Source organism: Pristis pectinata, chromosome 2, assembly GCF_009764475.1.
Source record: "Pristis pectinata isolate sPriPec2 chromosome 2, sPriPec2.1.pri, whole genome shotgun sequence".
NCBI classification, from domain to species: Eukaryota; Metazoa; Chordata; class Chondrichthyes; order Rhinopristiformes; family Pristidae; genus Pristis; species Pristis pectinata.
This window is the reverse complement of record NC_067406.1, coordinates 35035458-35049649: the sequence shown is the minus strand read 5'-3', so window position 1 is coordinate 35049649 and position 14192 is coordinate 35035458. Positions and strand designations below refer to the sequence as shown.

At 42.3% G+C, this 14192-nt stretch overlaps 1 protein-coding gene across 4 annotated transcripts in view; it reads right to left on the bottom strand.

The window, feature by feature from the left end:
• The window catches only part of LOC127567517 (AT-rich interactive domain-containing protein 3A-like), a 382036-nt gene that overhangs the window by 87090 nt on the left and 280754 nt on the right, over window positions 1–14192 (bottom strand). The gene's annotated exons all lie outside the window — the stretch shown is intronic.

Sequence of the window (14192 nt, the reverse complement as noted above, 5' to 3'; positions counted from 1 at the left end):
TGGAGCAACTCAGCAGGTCAAACAGCATCCGTGGGGGTTGGGGAGCGGGGAAGGAATTGTTGACATTTCGGGTCGAGGTCCTGCATCGGTAATCAGGGTGCAGAGGGAATACAGCCAGTATAAAGAGGAGAGGAGGAGCGGTGAGACAAGGGTCAGTAGGAGATAGGCGGATCGAAAAGGGGTGAGGGATGATGGGCAGAAAGGGCCAAGGTGGGGAGAGGGAAGGGTTGTGGAGGCAGAGACTGGAAAATAGGAGGACCAGAGGTGGATTGGAAGGAGAGAGAAGGGGGAACACAGGAAGTAATGGTTACCTGAAATTGGAAAATTCAGTGCTGATACCCCAGGTTGTAGACTACCCAGGCAGAATATGAGGTGTTGTTCCTCTAGTTTGCATTGGGCCTCATCCTAACAGTGGAGAAGGTCATAGATGGATAGGTTGGTTTGGGAATAGGAAGGGCAGTTACAATGGCATGCAACCGGGAGTTTGGGATGGTCATTGCGGAGAAAGCGCAGTTGTTCTGCAAACTGGTTGCCTAGCCTGTGTTTAGTCTCACCAAAGTAGAGGAGGCCACAGCGGGAGCATTGAAGGCAGAAGATGAGGTTGGAAAAGGTGCATGTGAATCATTCCCTCACCTGGAAGGGCTGCTTAGGTGCCTGGACAGTGACAAGGGAGGAGGTGTAGGCACAAGTATTGCACCTCCTGCGATTGCAAGGGAAAGTGCCAGGTGTCAGGCAGAGGTGGATGGGGAGGGATGAGCTGACCGAAGAGTTATGGGGAGAGTGGTCCCTGCAGAAGGTGGAAAGGAGTGGGAAAGGGAAGATGTGGCTAGTGGTGGGATCTCATTGCAGCTGCCGGAAGTGATGAAGGATGATGTGCTAGATGCGGAGGCTAATAGGGTGAAGGGTGAGGACCATGGGAACTATACCTCTGTTCTGTTTGGAGGGAGCAGAAGTCCATGAAATGGAAGAAATGTGAGTGAGTGCTCCATCAACCACCGTGGGAGGGAAGCCAAATTTCCTAAAAAAGGAGGACATTTCAGATGTCCTGGATTGGAAGGCCTCTTCCGGAGAGTAGATGCAGAGGAGACAGAGAAACTAGGAGAAGGGGATGGCATCCGTACAAGAAAAAGGGTAGGAAGAGGTGTAGTCTAAGTAGCTGTGGGAGTCAGTGGGTTTATAGTAAATTCAGCGGATAGTTCGTCTTCTGAGATGGAGACAGAGAGATCCAGAAAAGGGAGAGAAGAGTCATAAATGGTCCAAGTAAATTTGAAAGCAGGGTGGAAGTTAATAGTATAGGTGATAAAATTAATGAGAACTGCACAGTTTCCTTTTATTTGGCTTTATAGTCTCACACTTTTTTTTAAAACTGACCTTAGGAAGTATATATTTGTCTGTTTGTTCATATTAAAATCAATGTGCCAGGGATATAAAAATGGAAAATTTTGCTTCATATTCGTACTGATTTCTTTCACAGCTATTAGTGAATTTTGGAAAACATACTCCTAAGATATCTTTATTAGTCACATTGGTATTGGTATTGGTATTAGTTTATTATTGTCACTTGTACCAAGGTACAGTGAAAAGCTTGTCTTACAAACCGGTCATACAGGTCAATTCATTACACAGTGCAGTTACATTGAGTCAGTACAGAGTGCATTGAGGTGATACAGTAAAAACAATAACAGTAAAGTGCCACAGCTACAGAGAAAGTGCAGTGCAATAAGGTGCAATAAGGAGCACCCGGAGTCACAACAAGGTAGATCATGAGGTCATAGTCCATCTCACTGTATAAGGGAACTGTTCATTAGTCTTATCACAGTGGGGTAGAAGCTGTCCTTAAGTCTGGTGGTACGCGCCCTCAGGTACCTGTATCTTCTACCTGATGGAAGAGGAGAGAAGAGAGAATGTCCCGGGTGGGTGGGGTCTTTGATTATGCTGGCTGCTATACCAAGACAATGAGAGGTATAGACAGAGTCCAAGGAGGGGAGGCTGGTGTCCTTAATGCGCTGGGCTGTGTCCACAACTCTCTGCAGTTTCTTGCAGTCCTGGACAGAGCAGTTGCCGTACCAAGCCATGATACATCCAGATAGGATGCTTTCTATGGTGCATCTGTAAAAGTTGGTGAGAGTCAAAGGGGACAAACCAAATTTCTTCAGCCTCCTGAGGAAGTAGAGGCGCAGGTGAGCTTTCTTGGCCGTGGCTTCTACGTGACTTGACCAGGACAGGCTGTTGGTGATGTACATCGAAACACACAGTGAAATGCATCTTTTCCGTAGAGTGTTCTGGGGGCAGCCCACAAGTGTCGCCAGGCTTCCAGCACCAACATAGCATGACCACAACTTCCTAACCCGTACATCTTTGGAATGTGGGAGGAAACCGGAGCACCCGGAGGAAACTCATGCAGACATGGGGGAAACATACAAACTCCTTACAGACAGTGGCCGGAATTGAACCCGGGTCGCTGGCGCTGTAAAGCGTTACACTAACCCTTTGTCTCCTGAATTGGTTTTAGTTACACTATTACTCATTTTTTATAAAATGGTGCCAGGGTTGTCAAAAAGCAGCCTTTTTTACCCTCCTCAGTTGCCAGTCATTTTGGTAATGGTGCTAACATAGAACGGTACAGCAAAGGAACAGGCCCTTTCTTCCACGATGTTGTGCCAAACTAATTAAACTGATGACACCTAATCCCTTCTGTCTGTACATGGTCCATATCCCTCCATTCTCTGCATATTCATGAGCCTATCTAAGAACCTCTTAAATGCCTCTATCATATCTGCCTTCACCACCACCCCTGGCAGTGCATTCCAAGCACTCACCACTCTCTGTGTAAAAATCTTGCCCTACACATCTCCTTTGATCTTTCCCCCTCTCACCTTAAATGCACGCCCTCTAGTATTAGACCTTTTGACCTTGGGTAAAAGATACCAGCTGTCTACTCTATCTATGTGTCTCATAATCTTTTGTATCTCTATCAGGTCCCCCCTCAGCCTCTGCTCCTCCAGAGAAAACAACCCTAATTTGTCCAACCTCTCCTTATATAGTGTTCTTAGAAGAGATCCTTGGACTTAATGGATAAGTGCCCGATGCTTGTCTCATGGGGCAGTGTTTGAATCTTTAATGGGTAACTGTAACATATGAAATGCATTGGTCACTGTACCATGTGGGGCTGAGTAAAATCTGTGAGGTTGGTTTATTGGCAAACATATCACTTATGACTCTGGCAAGTGTAGCAGATGAGTAAATGGTACCTAAAACATGCGGGGACGTCAACAATAAATGTACTTTGTAGGACTTAATTATAGCTGCAACGGGCAGTGGTCAGTGGTTAACATAACTGGTTATTGGAACAAAGGGGAAGCTATATTAAATGTGGGAGTAGGCGTCAATATTAAAATAATATGTGGGCTCAATGATAGTCACATGTTAAACATAGAACATAAAACACTACAGCACAGTAGAGGCCCTTCAGCCCACAGTATTGTGCTGACATTTTGGTATTGGTATATTATTGGTATTTGTTTATTATTATCACTTGTACCAAGGTACAGTGAAAAGCTTGTCTTACAAACCGATCGTACAGGTCAATTCATTACACAGTGCAGTTACATTGAGTTAATATGAAGTACATTGATGTAGTACAGGGAAAAACAGTAACAGTACAGAGTAAAGTGTCACAACTACAGAGAAAGTGCAGTGCAATAAGGTGCATGGTCACAACAAGGTAGATCATGAGGTCATAGTCCATCTCATCGTGATTTGACCAGGACAGGCTGTTGGTGATGTTCACTCCCAGGAACTTGAAGCTCTCAACCCTCTCGACCTCAGCACCATTGATGTAGACGGGTGCATGTACACCGCCCCCTTTCCTGAAGTCAATGACCAGCTCTTTTGTTTTGTTGACATTGAGGGAAAGGTTGTTGTCATGACACCATTCCACTAAGCTCTTCATCTCCTTCCTGTACTCCAACTCATTGCTATTTGAGATACGGCCTAGAACGGTGGTATCATCTGCAAACTTGTAGATGGAGTTAGAGCAGAATCTGGCCACACAGTCATGAGTGTATAGGAAGTAGAGTAGAGGACTGAGGACGCAGCCTTGTGGGGCACCAGTGTTGAGAATCATCATGCCGGAGGTATTGCTGCCTATCCTCACTGATTGCAGTCTGATTGTTAGAAAGTCAAGCATCCAGTTACAGAGGGAGGTGTTGAGTCCTAGGTCTCGGAGTTTGGTGACGCTTGCTTGGAATTATTGTATTGAAGGCAGAGCTGTAGTCAATAAACAATAGTCTAACATATGTGTCTTTACTGTCCAGATGCTCCAGAGCTGAGTGTAGGGCCAGGGAGATGGCATCCGTTGTAGACCTGTTTTGCCGATAGGCGAATTGCAATGGCTCCAGGTTGTCTGGGAGGCTGGAGTTGATGACCAACCTCTCAAAGCACTTCATGATGGTGGATGTCAGTGCCACTGGTCGGTAGTCATTGTGGCATGTTACCTTGATTTTCTTTGGTACCGGGATGACAGTGGTCTTCTTAAAACAGGAGGGAACCTGAGATTGAAGCAGGGAGAGGTTGAATATGTCCGCAAATACTTCTGCCAGCTGATCAGCACAAGATCTGAGCACGCGGCCCGGGACACCATCTGGGCCAGGTGCTCTCCTCGTGTTCACTCTCCGGAAGACTGATCTTACGTCCTCCACTGTGATCACAGGTTCAACTGCGTTGGTGGCTGTCAGGGTGGATGGTGACAATCCACTTCCCTTTAGTTCAAAACGTGCATAGAATGTGTTAAATTCATCAGGAAGGGATGCGCTTTTGTTAGCTATGCAGCCCGACTTTGTCTTGTAGTCTGTTATGGCATGTAAGCCCTGCCATAACTGGTGGCTGGTCAGGGACTGTATTTTGAGTTGGTATTGCCTCTTGGCATCCCTGATAGCTTCCCGAAGGTCATACCTCAATTTCTTGTACAGATCAGGATCACCAGATTTGTGTGCAGCAGTCCTCCCCTTCAGTAGGGGGTAGATCTCCTGGTTCATCCATGGTTTCCTGTTTGGGAACACCCGTATTGTCTTCTTTGGTACACCATCCTCCACACACTTGCTGATAAAGTCCGTGATGGTGGTGACATACTCATCAAGGCTGGCAGCTGAGTCTTTGAACATGAACACTGTCTTAAAGCAGCCATGTAGGAGCTCATCTGCTTCCTCAGACCAGCACTGCACAACTCTCCGTACCGGATCCTCCCGTTTTTATCCTGCTCTAAGATCTATCTAACCCTTCCTACCTGCATAGCCCCCTATTTTTCTATCATTCATGTTAATCAAGAGTACATGCTATATGTTTATTTAAATGGGCATCTATAACATGGGAATTCACTGGTTAACTTCCCAACACAGGGTTCACATGGACCACTATGTAGTTGCACTATATTAGGCCCTTCACATGGCGCTTGGCAGTAAATAGCAACACATGGAACCACATGTGTAAATCCTAAAATGAGGGAAGGAAATCTGCTGTTTTACCTGGACAATGCAAAATGCAGGCACTGATGGATAAATAAATCAAATGAAGCTCAGTGGATCACTACAGCAAGAAGTGCTGGGGTCAATTACTAATTAGGTACAAAATACTGGTGAGTAACTACTACATGTGGGTAACACGGAGCTTCTTCAATAAAGAAGACTAAATTCTATGCCATGCTTTTCTGTCCTAATTTATTTCACCAGGTAATGATGGAGGCATTACAGCTGCCATTTAGCTTTCAGCTGAAGCAACAATGGAATGGTAAATTGTCGCTGTACTGAGGAATGATATCTGATGTGGCTTCCACTTCTGATAACTCTCCAATGAATGACGCTGGAGAATGATGGTGTGTGGATATTGAACGAGGACAGAATTGAACTGGATTGTGATAGTCCCACAACTGAACATCATGGAGAAAGAATTTGTACAAAATGCAGTAGACACATTACTGGACTAGCAATCAGAGGTCTGAACTAACAATCTAGAAAGCAAAGGTTAAATCACACCCTGGCTGCTGTGGATATTAAATAGGCAGGAACTTAACAATTGATTAAAAAAATAGCTACAATATTGGTGACCACAAGACTACTAGATTGTTATAAAAGCTCATCTCGTTCACAAATTCACTTCAGGGAAGGAAATCTGCTGACTTGCCTGGTCTACCCTATGTGTGACTCTGGACCCACCAACAGGGTTGACTCTTAAACTGCCTCTAATCCTTACATTCAAATGTTGTTAAAAAGAAACAATGTGATAAAACACAGGGGACTAAATTTCCTTGGTGTTTCTTCCATTTCCAAACACTGGCAATTTGGCAGAAATTCTAAATATAATAACTACTTATGTCATTCAAGATTTCTGCTATTATCATAATAGGAGAGCAGAAAAATATTCCTGTGTAAATTCTAACATGCATATACCAGAGACATGTGTTTTAAACATGTGTATTTTGTTTGTATTTCTAGTCATCAGCCACTTTTATATCTAATGTGCAAGTCAGTTAGAGGGCACTTTAGTGGAGAATGGCTCATTAGTTGATGAATAATGATCATGAACTAGTGTCGCATAGCTGCTTGCTTCATCCTAAACAGGACACTTCTGGTCCGACTCGCTTTGTCCTTGAACAGGGTCACCTAGAAGTCTCCCTTCCTTTGTCATTTAGGCACTCTTACCCAACTCTCAGTAATAGACAGACACCTGCAGCCACAATTAAGATACAGCAGTGAATTCTATGTCCTTACCAAGTAAATACGTAAGCAACTCTATCAGAATGACGCAACCCTGAAGGCATGGTGTATCCTTTCTCCTCTCTTTCATTGTTTCTTTATTAACTACAAGCAACGAGATCAGTGCACGTTCCAAAACTGAGTATCTTTACCATGGCCTAGAGAACAACACTCAGGAGTAAGTAACAATGGCCAGACGGATCAAAGTATTTTTTTTCTAATCCTCTATATTTTTAATCCAGTTGTCTATAATTTTTCCTCTTTGTTTTAGTGCACATTCCTACGCACACAACATGATACAGGATTTCAAAAGTGTGGAAACACTTCATTCAGCCCAGAAGGTCAATGCTAATGTTTTTGCACAATCTGAGAGTTTTAACATAAAGACAAATTATTTTAGGAACTCCTAAAAGACCTTCAATACTCAAAAGAGTTTCATGATGTCATCTCATCCTGTTGTCATACCAGCCCATTTCTTTCCTCTGCCATGTATTTATTTAGCTTCTCCTTAAATACATCTGTTCCATGAACTACAATTAAGTTCCACATTTAAACATCCAAGCATCTCTTCTACTTTGTCAATGAGTCAGGACCATTAAGAGGAGTACGGGACCAAAGATAAACCACAATCCAGTCAGCTACCATTATCGTGCTATCCTGGTTGTAGAATTCAGCTGGATGGGGGGAGGGCTGAGGGAAGAAGACACAGCTTAAGAAGGGTGGCATAAAATATAAACACTTATACATAAGAGCTTTTGTACGTAATATTTTTGACTCTTAAGATAAAGAAACCTGCTTCAGTTCTTCTTGAGCCTTTATGGGAAGAGAAACCACTGCCTTATGTGTAATCAGGTAACTTGGTTAATGCCTTCTTTGTAAACTATGACTAGATGACTTCTCAATTAGTATGAAACAGAAATAGGTGTTTTATCAAGGAACAGGATATATGACAAGTAACTTTGTTGCTTTCGCAACACATTTAGGGCAAGTGTATATTTAAGACAATTTTGTGCAATTGTAGAAATAAAACCATGGCAATGAAAAACAGTGCAGAAGATTTCAGCTGAAGCAGAGCCCTCCAACCACATATTACAGCAGCTTCTTAAACTGCTTCATCTGTTTCTCTATCCCTGGCGATATTACCTTAATTACTGGGGTCAGAAAGGTTGGCAAAAGCTACTGTCATTAACCATGAGAGGAATTAGAAGCTTCTACTACTGCTGCGAGAACAGTCTTATCTTGATCAACGTTCAGTCAAGCTTGGCAATAATCGGTGCAGCAGCCTTCGGGAAAATTTTTTTCAGTCTTATCACTCGGTCTCCTCACTTCATGAATTTATAGAGCTCAATTTTCTTTCATGAGCACAGCACAAAGGGATTCGATTTTTTTGGTTGGGTGGTGGCTGGGGTTTGTTTTGTTTAGCAGCTGCTGCAGCAACAATAAAGGATAACATGCATACTAATAAAACACAATCTAATTAGCCATCTTGTTTAGTCCCCCCTCAAATGAAGACCTTGTTTATTAACTCTAGGGACAAATATAATGACTTAAAGAAATGCTTTCTTCTATTTATATTTTTAGAAAGACCAATTCTTTTGACAGCTACAACTGCACATGCAGTAGGGAGCCTGCAATTAAGGCAATAGGTCCCTACATTTGCCAATTAAAAGGTTTTCAGAAACAAAAATAACTTAGCAACATATCACAGACTGAATTTGGAATGATTGCAAATCAAGAACATTTAAAAAGAACAAAATAAACTTGTTCATCAAAGATAAATAGTGAATTGAACTAAATAAGAAAAAAGAAAAAAAAATCAAGTTCTTTAAGTTTAAAGGATAAATAATTAAAAAGAAAACCAGGACAAGTATAAAATGTCAGGAAAACTATAAAAATGTTATAGTGATATAAGGAGGTATGAGAAAAGATTAGCAACCCGCATAATGGTTAACACAAAGACTTTCCAAAGGTAAGTTAATAGATAAATATCTCTATAAAGTTAGGCTCTTCTGAAAATTGTGACACTCTATGTCAGGAGATGACAAAAATATTGATGAGATACAAGAGACTGCAGATGCTGGAATCTGGAGCAACAAACAAAATGCTGGAGGAACTCGCTGACTGTTCATTTCCCTCCACAGATGCTGCCTGACCTGCTGAGTTTCTCCAACGTTTTGTTTGTTGACAAAAATAATGGCCTGGAGTTTCCTGAATGGGGTCCTTTTGCCCTCACACATCTGTTAACATCCCCCACTATCCTGAGTTAACTGTTCTGTTACCAGAAGATCATTCCTATTTTCTGAGATTGCCCTGGAGCTGAACATTGTGGTCTCAAAGGCAGCAGAATCTTGAACAAAGTAACCAAGTGAAGTGGGTGGGCCAGAGCGAGCTTTCTCCTGCAAAATTTTGAAACTGGCAAAGCCCTGCCCCAGCTTTGCTGTCTGTCAAAGCTGTCTAAGGTTTTCTGAATGTCCTTGAAATCACAAATACTGATGTGAATGTAAAATAACTAACAGAACTGGTGGTAAAGAAATTACTCAAAGTGACACCAAATGATTTATAGCTGAGAGGCTAAACAGAACCCAAGGGAAGAAGTAGGGGAGAAACGCACTACACCCACCACAGATTCTGTGACAAAGAAAATTCCACCAGAAGCCGAAAGATGTTGAATGTAACATCCTATATGCCAAGGAGCTGAGGCTGGCCAGGAAGGTACAGGCTAGTTAATGTAAATTCACTTTTTGATAAACTGCTATGGGATGAAATGTCTAAATTTAGTGAAGTATTTTAATCAGGCCCAGTCATCATGTACAGTATGTGAGAGGCTTGTGGCTGGTTAACTTTATAGTATATAAGACTATATGGAATATTTATAGGAATAACAGAGAGTACTGCTGACAAAACAATTGCAATAAATATGGTTCATACGGATTTTCAGAAGTCATGGAAAGGTAGTACAAAGGATAGTTTGTGACAATGATCCCACCCTCCCTCCCTCATTTGGTCCTACTCTTCACTTTACCTTCCTGTCACATTCCATGATCTGCAACCCTTTGTTGTGCTCACTTTATCACCTCCCGGCCTCTGTCACAATCTCCACCCTTCCCTCCCCCACTTGACTCCATCTGCCAATCAGCCCCTCCTCACCTGGATTGAACGTTGGAACCTGCTGCAAGACTGCTGAGGCAAGAGTCCATAAATTCTTTAAAATGGGAAGTATTTGCTTTAAAATGGTAATATTGAAAGGATTGGGGAGTGAATCGCAAAAGGGCCAACTTGATGGACTCTTTTCTGTTCTGTTACAATCCATAACTCTTAAAACAAGGTAGAGCTATCAATATTGATTAATTCCGGATGGCTTACCATCTGAGGTAATAACATAAATCCGGTTAACTGCATCAATCATATGCTCAGAGATTATATTCCCTTCTGCTGCTTTCTTTCATTCTTTCTTCGCTGACTTGATTTTTTCATTTTTTATTCATCTCTATATTTGGATAAATCTCTCATTTTCTTGTTGCAGCCCCAAATTAGAGACTTCATACATCACACTGTTGATCAGTCACAGAATGGTTACTGCACAAAAGGAGGCCACTCAGCCCATTTATTGGGCAATCGTCTTCAATCAGCCTTGTCCCACTCCCTCATCCTCTCCCCATAGTCTGCAAACTCTTTCCTTTGAGATACTTAACCAGTTCCCTTTTGAACACCACAACTGAATCCACCTCCACTGCTGCCTCTGACAATGCATTCAAGGTCCCAATTACTTGATGTATTTAAAAAAAAATTCTTCATGTTGTTTCTGGTTATCTGTTGCCAATCACCTTCATTTGATGTCATCTGGTTCTTCACTCTTCCACCAATGAGAATCAATCCTATCTGTCTAATACCAGCTTCTTCATTCTATCCACTTAACTAAAGTCCCTCATCCCTGGAATCAAGTTATAAATGTCTTCTATACTCTCTGTAAAGTTTATTTCTTTCCTAAAGTGTTGTGCCCAGAAATGATAACTACTCCAGTTGAGACCAAATCAGTGTTTCATGAAGTTTCATCACGACTTCCTTGCTCTCATATTCTTTGCCTCTATTTACAAGTCACAATTTTCTTTTAAAACATCAGTGCTGGTTTTCTCTAGTCAAAGCACATTTGTCCAAGTGACTGCTAATTTCACCACTGACTATTGTTTCTCTAACTGAGGTTAAACTGACTGGTCTGCAGTTTACTGAGTTTATCCATACAACCTTTTCTGAACAGGAAGTAACATGTGCAATTTCTCATTTGTCAGGCAGGAGCCCTGAATATGATGATGTTTGGAAGATTATGGACAGGACCTCTGCAAGTACCACCCTAATTGAGGATGCATCCAATCTGGGCCCAATAATTTATCCACTCTAAATGCACCTCGCCATTCCAGTACCTCTTCTTTGTCTGTTGTTGGCTCATCCAGAATCTCAAATCCTTTGCTGAGACTCCAGCAGTATCTTCTTCCTTGGTACAGACTGATGTGAATTACTTACTGAATACCTCAGCCATGTCCCCTGGCTCCATGAGTAAACTTCCTTTTCGATCTCTGATCAGCACCACCTCTCTTCCAACCCATTCCCTGTTGTCCATAGAATATTTTGGATTCCTGTTTATGCTTGCTGCCAAATCTTATCTCACGCTCTCTCTTTGTCCCTCTGCCTTTTTTTTTCTGGAACACCTTATAATTAGATTGGTTCTCAATTTCGCTAACAATTTGGCATCTGTTCTATGCTTTATATTTCTGCTCTATTTTTCTCTCTATCTATTTGGTCATCCAGGGAGATTTATGGATTCATGGAGTTATACAGCATGGAAACAGGCCCTTTGGCCCAACACATCCATGCCAACCAAGATGCCTATCTGCACTAATCTCATCTCTGTGTGGTTGGCCCATATCCCTCTAAACCTTTCCTATCCATGAACCTGATCAAATGTCTTTTAAACCTTGTATTATACCTGCCTCTACCACCTCCTCTGGCAGCTCGTTCTATACACTCACCACCCTCTGTGTGAAGAAATTGTCCCTCAGGTCCCTTTAAAATTTTTCCCATTTCACCTTAAACCAATGCCCTCTAGTTTTAGACTCCCTTACGCTGGGGAAAAGACTGTGACTACCTACTCAATCTATGTCTCTCATAATCTTATAAGCCCCTACAAGGTTACTCCTCTGCCTCCTTTCCTCCAGGAAAAACAGTCCTAACCTATCCAGTCACTCCTGATAACTCAAGCCCTCCAGTCCAGGAATCTCAGGAATCTTATCTGCACCTTCTCTACTTAATTGCATCCTTCCTATAGCATGGTGACCAGAACTGCACATAATACTCCAAGTGCAGCCGAACCAACAATTATTACAACCGTAACAGAACATCCCTACTCCTGTACTGAATGCCTCGGCCGATGAAGGCAAGCATACCGTTTGCCTCCTTCACCACTCTGTCTAACTGTGTCACCACTTTCAGGGAACTATGTACTTGTACCCCCAAGGTCTTACTGTTCAATAACAATCCCCATGGTCCTGCCATTCATCTGGCCTGGTTTAACTTCCCAAAATGCATTATTTAGCACTCGCCTGAGTTAAATTCCTTCAACCATTCCCTTGTCCACTTTCCCAGTTGCTCTAGATCCTGTAGCAACCTTAGACAACTTTCTTTACTGTCCACTACACCACCAATTGTGGTGTCATCTGCAAACTTACTAATCATGCTACCTACAGTCTTTTCCAAATCATTAACGTATATATGATGAACAATAAACAACCCACCACTGATCCCTGCAGCACACCATTGGTTATAGGTCTACAGTTTGAAAAGCAACCCTACACTACCACTCTCTGACTCCTACCACTGCCAATTTTGTATCCAGTTTGCTATCTCACCCTGAATTCCATGTATTCTACCTTTCTAGACCAGGCTACTATACAGGACCTTGTCAAAGGCCTTGCTAAGTAAGGTCTATGTAACAATGTCCACCACCCTGCCCGCATTAAACCTCTTGGTCACTTGCTCAAAAAAACTCAATCAAATTTGTGAGAGATAATCTCCCACGAGCAAAGCTATGCTGACTATCCCTTGCCTTTCCAAATGCCAATAAATCCTATCCCTCAGAATCCCTTCCATTAACTTTCCCACCACTGATGTAAGGCTCACTGGCATGTAGTTCCCTGGCTTGTCCTTGCAGCCCTTATAAAATAAAAGAACAACATTAGCCATCCTCCAGTCTTCTGCTATGTCACCGTGGCTTTATCCACCAGGGCCCTTTGCTACCTGCAATATCCTAGGATACACCTGGTTAGACCCCAGGGATTTATTCACCTTTATGCACTTGAAGACTGCCAACAGTTCCTCCCACATAATATCGATAAGCTTCAGGATATCAATGCTCTCTTCCAAGAATTCACTAGCTTTCATGTCCTTCTCCACAATAAATACAGATGAGAAGTATTTGTTTAAACCTCACCCATCTCCTGTGGCTCCACACATATATTACCACACTGATCCTTAAGGGGACCTACTCTCTTCCTAGTTACACTTTTGCTCTGAATATACTTATAGAATCTTTTTGAATTCTCCTTTACCTTATCTGCCAGGGATATCTCATTACCCCTTTTTGCTCTCCTAATTTCCTTCTTAAGTGTGCTCCTACATCCCTTATACTCCTCAATGGATTTGCTTGGCCTCAGCTGCCTATACCTGACATATGCCTCCTTCCCGTACCTGACCAGAGTCTCAATAGTCCTTAGCAACTAGGTTTCCCAAATCCTGCCAGCCTTGCTCTTCACTCTAACAGGAACATGCTGGTCCTGAGCTCTTCCTTTCTCACGATTAAAGGCTTCCAATTTGCCAGATGTCCCTTTACCTGCTGGGAGCCTCTCCCAATCAACCTTTGCAAGTTCCTCTAATGCCATCAAAATTAAACTTCCCCAGATTTAGGTCTTTAACACGTGGACCAGTTCTATCTTTTTTCATAACTATTTTAAAACTAATAAAATTATGGTCACCAGTCCTAAAGTGCTTCCCAACTGACACATCAGCCACTTGCTCAACCTCATTTCCTAAGTGAAGGTTGAGTATAGCCCCTTCTCTAGTTGGGTCATCTACACCTAGCTTAAGAAAACTTTCCTGGACACATTTAACAAATTCTGACCCATCTAATCCCTTAGCACTATGGCAGTCTCAGTCAATATTAGGGAAGTTAAAATCACCTACTACTACAACCCTATTATTCCTACACCTATCTTGTCATTTCTCTACATATTAGGTCTTCTAATTCGCACTGACTCTTGGAGGCTTAGAGTATCATCCCATTAAAGTAATTTCCCCTTTTTTATTTCTAAGTTCTACACATATAGCCTTGCTGGATGTTCCCCCTGGGATATCCTCTCTATGATGACTTCCCTAATCAATGGTGCAACTCCACCT